The 7,947-nt window shown below is 43.2% G+C and overlaps 1 long non-coding RNA gene across 1 annotated transcript in view; it reads right to left on the reverse strand.

Annotated features, from left to right (window-relative positions):
* Nucleotides 1-915: 915 nt before the first annotated feature.
* Nucleotides 916-7,947, reverse strand: part of LOC110310127 — a 19,226-nt gene continuing 12,194 nt past the window's right edge. Inside the window, exon 3 of the long non-coding RNA XR_002379805.1 lies at nt 916-1,244. This is a non-coding gene — a long non-coding RNA (uncharacterized LOC110310127). The remainder of the gene's footprint in view (nt 1,245-7,947) is intronic.

The following is a 7,947-nucleotide window of genomic DNA, read 5'->3' on the forward strand; positions in this document are numbered from 1 at the left end:
GGGAATTGTCTTAGTTAGGGTTTCTGTTGTTGTGAAGCTACAACTCTTTTAAAGAAAAACATTTAACTGGGGTGGCTTGCAGTTTCAGAGGTTTAGTCCATTATTGTCATGGTGGGAAGCATGGCATCACACAGGTAGACATGGTACTGGAAGAGCTGAGAGTTGTACATTCGATTTGAAGGCAGCAGGGAGAGTGACCCTGGGTCTGACTTGAACGTTAGAAACCTCAAAGCCCACCTTCCCACCCCCCAGCCACACACTATCTCCAGTAAGGCCATACTTCCCGACAGTGCCACTCCCTATGAGCCTGTGGCAGCCACTTCCATTCAAACCACCACAGGAATTCAAACGGCTTGTCTGTTTGTTTGAAGCAGTGTCTTGCTGTATCATCATGAGTTTGTACTCACCCCAAACTCTGGGAGAAGAGATCTAATAAATGATGCCCATTCAGAAAGGTTGACGTCATTTCCTGGTACCATACATGTTGTATTGTTATTTTTCTTCTTTTGTTGTGGCAAAATGCCCGGGAGGGGGGGCGGCGGGAAGAAGCAGCCTAAGAAAGTAAGATTCATGTCAGCTCACAGTATGAAGATACAATCATTATGGAGGGGAAGGCATGGTTGAAGGGACAGTTCTTGCAGTGGCCACAGCAGGAAGCAGGTGGTCACATTGCCTCAATATTCAGAAAATTACGGAGAGATGGACGGTGATGCTCAGCTTCCATTCTCTTTGTCTTCCTTCTCATTCAGCCTGGGATCTCAGCTTATTGCATGATGTCATCCACATTCAGGGTGGGTATTTCTTCTGCAATGAAGCCTGTGTGGAAATACCCAACAGATGTGGTCAGAGGTATGTGTCCTATGCGACTCCAAACCCAGTGAACTTGAAGGTAAAAATTAACCATCACACAGACTAGAGGACTGGGTTAATGTTTAATTTTTGTCCATGTTGTACGAGGTAACAGTGGAACTGTCAAAGCTCTTAGTCTCCACTGGCTTTTCATCAAGAAACAGAATGGACCGAAGCATATGGTTGAGTTAAATCTTCTGTAGATAAAGTTGTACTGTGGGGGTGCACACAAGCTCTTTGTTGGGCGACTTCACTTCTGAGCACTTACTCGGACATAAGCATCAGCATAACCATCTTTATATTTGGGAGACTGAAGCCAAATTATTACATCTTATAAGGCTGCCAAATATGCAGGTAGATCGGCATTCTTGTACATTGTTCTTGGTTTGTTAGACCTGAGGGGAAAAAAAAACCATTTTCACAACTGTGATTAAAGCAATCTATATTTAAAAGTTCACAAGGGACTGGCCAGATGACTACCTCTGCTGAAGTTGGGGGTTTCAGAGAGCAGCCTCTCACTGGCTTTTGAGGTCTTTTTTTAAATGGGAAAGTGTTAGGGTTGATAGAAAACAGCAGAGATAATTGGCTGTTAGCACCTGTGCAGATGAATGGCGGACTCAGGACACAGGGCCACCTGTAGGGTAGATAAGCCCAGGGGACATAGCTTGTAAAAGAAGAGTCACCACAGGTGTCTGGTAGTTTAGCAAGACAAACAGGTGAGTATATATTTTGGGGTTATAAGTTCAGCATAGGTTGAAAAACACGGTTTGCAGGATACATTAGGTTTAGGAAACAAAGTTAAAACTTACTCTTGTGGAGGATGGAGACTTAGTAACAATGCATAACAATGTAACTCCTTAACACCACCGTGGAGACTTTATAACAATGTAGCTTCTTAATAACAATGTGGTTCCTATTTTGGTGTCATATGTTCTGCTACATAGTATCTATAGTCAGTAGACCCGAGCATCAATTAGATTAAATTAGAATAAAAATGAATGAGTCTCACAGGGTGGTGATGGCACATGCCTAAAATCCCAGCACTGGAGAGGCAGAAAGCCAGCCTGATCTACAGAGCAAGTTTGAGGACAGCCATGGCTATGCAGAGAAACCCTGTTTCAAAGGGGTTGTGGGGGAGGGAAGAACGAACTGGTCCCTAGAAGTTTAATTCTACAACAATCTAAAATCTGAAAGTCTGACAAATTGTCACAAGACAGAACGAAGGATCTTTAGTCATGCAAGAAATTTGTGATCTGCCGTAGCTCAGTGAAAAGGCAGAACAAGAACAGGAGAGAAAAATTGGTAGGCGCTACATGATAACAAGAAAGGGTTCTTATTTTGTGATCTATAGAAACTGTTCACATTCACAGTAGCATCTGCTTCTGGGAAGGGACCTGCCACTTTACTGTGAGGTCCCCAACTGCTACCCAGCTCAGAGAGCTAGGAGAAGTTCTTGAGCTGAGGGACATGGATCTGAGAATTAAGGGCCTGAGACTTGGCTGAAGTGTGGTCCAAGGGTGGTCTTTCTTTGGTATGTTCTTTTTTAAAAGAATCAGTCTTTTGGGTTCAAGTAATGAAAGATTTGGTCACCCATCTATGGAACACAGAAGGCACCTCTCACGCTAGAGATATACTTTAGCATAATAAATCAAGGTGTGGCATTACCGAGTCATATCAGAGAGTAGCAATTTAGAAAACAATGAGATTTTGTCATGAATCTAGCAGGGCTAGTTCCAACTGTCAATAACACTATTGGTAAAATGTCTGGCCAGGGAACTCCAATGGATTCCAGTAGTTTAGCCAGCTTTTGTTTTAGAATACCATTTGTTTATTCACCCTCCTCAGAGATGAGGAAGAAAAAGACAATGATGGATTTTCCTAGCCTATACTATAGTGCAAGATGAAGACTGTCTTTCTGTGCTGTTGGCTCTGTCTCTGTTACCGTCACGCCCCAGGCACAATTGACAGCTCAGGAAGGTCAGAGTCTGGAATGCTTTAGCTGTCTTGGGAGACACCACAGGTATCTGCATTTCCTCTCTTAGGGTTAAAGGATTTCTCTCTAATTTTGGCCCCGACTTTAACACAGACCATCCTTTTTCAGAGTTCAGGAACTTGCTCTGTAAGTCTTAAACTTATTCTGTTCTACCACTGCGTGACCCAAGGGGGCTTTGACTGCAGCCATCAAAGCTGCCCCTTTCCTTTCTGTGAAGATTGAACAGCAAGACACACCCAATCTTTTTACCCCAGTAGCCTTTTCTTCAAAGTCTCAAACGTTTGATGAATACACTGGACCTGCTAGTTCACAGCTCCCACTGCGGCACCTCTCAGTCCACCCTAGGGAAAGATGTGACCACCGAGCTGCCACCTCTGCTGGTACTTCTACCAGTGAATGGGGTCCAATGAGTAGCCTGAGGGTGTGCGATCAAATTTCCAAACCTCACAGTATTGTCTACTTTCTCAGACCATACCCAGTACCCACTGAGGGAGATCAGAGCCTCTGGAAATTTGGAATGCAGGGTAGTTATTAACTCTCTGAGCTGTAATGAGATGCGGGCAGAGGCAAGATAGCCCCGGGGAAGAAGTTAGTTATGATGTCAGGACAACGAAGCCGTTGGCAACCTTGCAGGAAGATCCTGAGTTAGCACTGATGGTCAGTTTGCCTAAGCCAAATGGCAGTGCCTATGTTGTCCCCCACTGCTCCTAGTCTGTCCTAGCTGACAAGTAAATGTTATTTGCTCTACAAACTCTATAGCTGGCCTGCCTTTCCTTGAGGGCAGATAGGATGACACGCATGCTCTTTTATATCTTTAAAATCACATTCTTCAGTCCAAGCTATGCTTCAACTAGACGGGCTGACAAAGGTTTGTTCCAAATGCAGAACAGCTATAGACTTGCATGAATGGCACTGTAAGTTAAAGCATATATTCCATTTGGAGATTTTTTTTTGAAACGGTGTGTCTTTACTCATACATATTTGGAACAAAGACACCTTCCTTTGCTATGCTTTTGTTACCACATGAGCAATAGTGACTTGTATTTCCTTTTTAAAATCTCCTAATAGAAAATCTTGAATAATGTTTGCTTCCCATTCTTCACTGGAAATGCAGGATCACCTAGCCGGCCTGGTTACTAACACACAGCTAACTTGTACAAGGTTAAGTTCATTTCACATGACTCTCATGGGTTCCCTCTGCGGGATGAGTCACATGTATAGAAGCCAATTCCCTTAGAAGGAAGTCTGTGACACAGTGACAAATCAGAGGAAGCCTCATGGCTACAAACCTCCCAGAAAGGGAGCTTGGAAGTCAGTTGAGACCCAGGTTTCTCAGGTGCAGAAATAATAGCATGTTTTCAGCCACCAGCCGTGTACTTATGAAGGCCATAAGGACTGGAACATGCGCCCATACACATGCATGAGTAATGCACCCTTGCGCAACTGCTCACTTGGCAAGACTAGCATCAGAGCCAGACCTCCTGACTCCTGGTTTAGCACTTCCTCTCCAGCTGCCTACTCTCAGCACTCAATGGGGTTTAGTATTCTTAGGGACACAAAGCCAAGCAAAGCAGCAACTTTGTTTCTATGCTTGGTGTCTCACCAATTGCAGATTACCACAGTGGATTCTAAGTGGGCTCATGGCCTGGGTGTGCTTACTTCTTTGTGGTCCACCTTCTTTTCTGTTTACCTGTGGTGCTTTGAATGAAAATGGCCCCCATAGACTCATAGGGCATGGGACTGTTTAAAAGGATCAAGAGGTGTGACCTTGTTGGAGTAGGTGTGGTCTTGTTGGAGGAGGTGTGTCACTGGGGGTGGGCTTTGAGGTTTAAGAAGCCCAAGCTAGGCCCAGAGGCTCTCTATCTCTTTCTGCCATTTTCAGGTCCAGATACAGAGCTCTCGTCTAACTCTCCAGCACCATATCTGTCTGCCTGAAGCCATGAAGTCATGTTTCCTGTCATGATCATACTGGACTAAACCTCTGAAACTGTAAGCAAGCCCCAATGATATGTGCCCCTTTGGGAGAGTTGCTGTTGTCATAGTATGCCTTCACAACAATAGAACACTGACTTAGCCACTTTACCTGTGTGCATAAGGGAGCCCTGAGTATCTGGGGAGTTCCCTGGTCCTCCCCATTTCAACAATCTTTTTTTTTTTTTTCCTTCAGTTTTTCGAGACAGGGTTTCTCTGTGTAGCCCTGGCTGTCCTGGAACTCACTTTGTAGGCCAGGCTGGCCTCAAACTCAGAAATCTGCCTGCCTCTGCCTCCCAAGTGCTAGGATTAAAGGTGTGCACCACCACTGCCCAGCCCATTTCAACAATCTTGCTGACTGAGAGAGCCAGCCATGGTGGCATATGCCATAATCCCAACATCTAGAACTCTGGAAATGGAGGATTGGGTGTTTAAAGTGATTCTTAACTACACAGTAAGTTTAAAACCAGGCTGGCCTGTATGAGATCCTGTCACAGATGTAGAGATGTAAGCAATCACATTTTTTATCCTCCTAGGAGACAACTCTGAAGCAAGACCTACTTTGTCCCCAAGTCACCTCACTTGTCCCTTTTCCTGTACCTTTAACTTCCTCTGACTTCCACCCCCACATCGCCCTTTCCCTCACTAAACAGATGAATAATCTAAAACAGAACAAAATCCTCTAAGAAAAGAAGTTTTCACTTTAATCCCTTCCCAACAGGCAAAGTGGGAGGTAACTGCCAGAGACTGAGAACTGTTTGTGGGCAGGGGTCCTCAGTTGGTAGACCACTTGCCTGTCCTGCACAAGGCCCTGGGTTTCCATCAACTGTATGATGGTACCATTTGTAACGACTTGGAAGGTGAAGGAGAATTAAGAGTTCAAGATCGCCAGGCAGTGGTAGCGCACGCCTTTCATCCCAGCACTTGGGAGGCAGAGGCAGGCAGATTTCTGAGTTTGAGGCCAGCCTGGTCTACAGAGTGAGTTCCAGGACAGCCAAGGCTACACAGAGAAACCCTGTCTCAAAANAAAANAAAAAAAAAAAAAAGAGTTCAAAGATCATCCTCAAGGAGTCTGAGGCCATCCTGGGTGCGTCATCGCCCCCGCCCCCCATGTTTAACTAGGAAAGAAACAGACTCTTTGTCTGGAAGGGCCTACTCTGGCCAGCTATAACACAATGCTTACACTTCTTCAAAATAAATAAGCCATTGATTTTTAGGGCAAGAATTCCTAACCTGGAGCCTAGAGACCTTTCTGTTAAAAGATCTGAGAACATGGATACATGGATGCAGGGGGAAATTATATCTTTATTTTCATTATTACTGAACTAAATGTATTCATTCATTCATTCATTCACTCAAGACAGAATGTCAATAGGTAGCCTATGGTGGCCTTGAAATTGTGATCTTTTTGCATATAGTGACTAAGTCTGGGATTACAGGCCTCCGTCACTATGATACCAAGAAAATCAAGGTCCCTCCTAGAATTCTTAGTCACATTAATAAAAGAATTTCTAGGGCTGTGGCTAGAGAGATGGCTCAGTGGTTAAAGCATTTGATGCTTTAACTCTTTTTTGGTTTTTCGAGACAGGGTTTCTCTGTGTAGCCCTGGCTGTACTAGAACTCACTCTGTAGACGAGGCTGGCCTCGAACTGAGAAATCCGCCTGCCTCTGCCTCCCAAGTGCTGGGTTTAAAGGCATGCGCCACCACCACCTGTCATTTGATGCTTTATCAGAAGACCTGGCACACACAGAGCTCATGGGCTTATGGCAGGCAGCTCACATGTGGTGCACACACACACACACACACACACACACACACACAAGCAAATGTATATGGATAGATAGATAGATAGATAGATAGATAGATAGATAGATATGTGTTGCCCTGGAATGAGGGTCCTTGAAGCTAGGTGGGTAAGGATTAGGCGGTGACAAACAGAAACAAACACAGAGGCAGTTTGAATCTGAGTGTATTTTGTAGCTCTAAAGCAGAGGATTTTATACATTAAAAACCAAACATTACATCTCTTAGAAACTATATCCAGTGAGACAATCACAGATACCAACAAAAATCATTTGGCACAGTAAAGCACAAAAATCATCCAAGCATTACAACTCTGAAACTATGTATTCAGTGAATCACAAACAGAACAGGTAACATCATTATAAATCATCAAAATAGAACAATTCTAAAAGGACGTATTCAGTGAGTGCTGTCATCCAAGGCTAGTGGCATATTTCCAGGAGCAGGTTAATAAATCTTTAACGGTCAGTGCTCTTAACCAATGAAATAACTTTCCAGCTCCATGGTCAATTATTATTTAACATCTAGAGCCTGATTTTTTATAAATCTTCAATGTATAAATTTAAACTATTTTAATTCTTTCTCATTAAGACTTTCTTTACTATATACCAAAATCTACCTCCGATGACACACATGTAGCCATATGAAATTTTATTGTTGGGAAAGTTTCATAATAGTTTTGTAAATGATTTAGAAAGTAAAGTGTTGGTTTCCTTGGGGATAAGGTCATGTTAGTGACCCCATCTCTAGGGATGGTTTCTTACCCATTATTCTCACTTAAGATCTTGGCCTAGGCTACCAGGAACATGTAAATAAGAAAAGGAATCAGAGAAAACAAAACAGATAAATTGCCATGAGAACTACAACTCAATATTTTTTCTCCAGCGAAGAGTTCCACAACTGGTTACAGGAGGCCTCCCCTTTTGAGGTCAATCGCCTCAGTCTGTGGAACTTGTCACACAAATCCTACTGGAGGTGGTGTGGCAATGTGTGTGTATTTAAATATGTACATTTTTTTTTTTTTAAAGAATGGACTTAAACTAGGAATGGTAGCTCAAACTTTTAATCCCATCAATCAGGAGATAGAGGCAGGCAGGTCTCTGTGTTACAGGCCAGCCTGGTCTACTTAGTGAGTTACAGGTCAGGGCTACATAGTAAAACCCTGTTTTAAAACAAACAAACAAACAAACAAATGGATTCAAACAGAAGCTCAAGGACAATTTGAATTTTCAAGGAAAGGCCCAGGACAGGTAAATCTTAGTTTCTGGAATGAGATAGATAGATAGATAGATAGATAGATAGATAGATAGATAGATGATAGATAGATAGA

The sequence above is a fragment of the Mus caroli genome, chromosome 15 (genome assembly GCF_900094665.2).
Source record: "Mus caroli chromosome 15, CAROLI_EIJ_v1.1, whole genome shotgun sequence".
Lineage (NCBI taxonomy): Eukaryota > Metazoa > Chordata > Mammalia > Rodentia > Muridae > Mus > Mus caroli.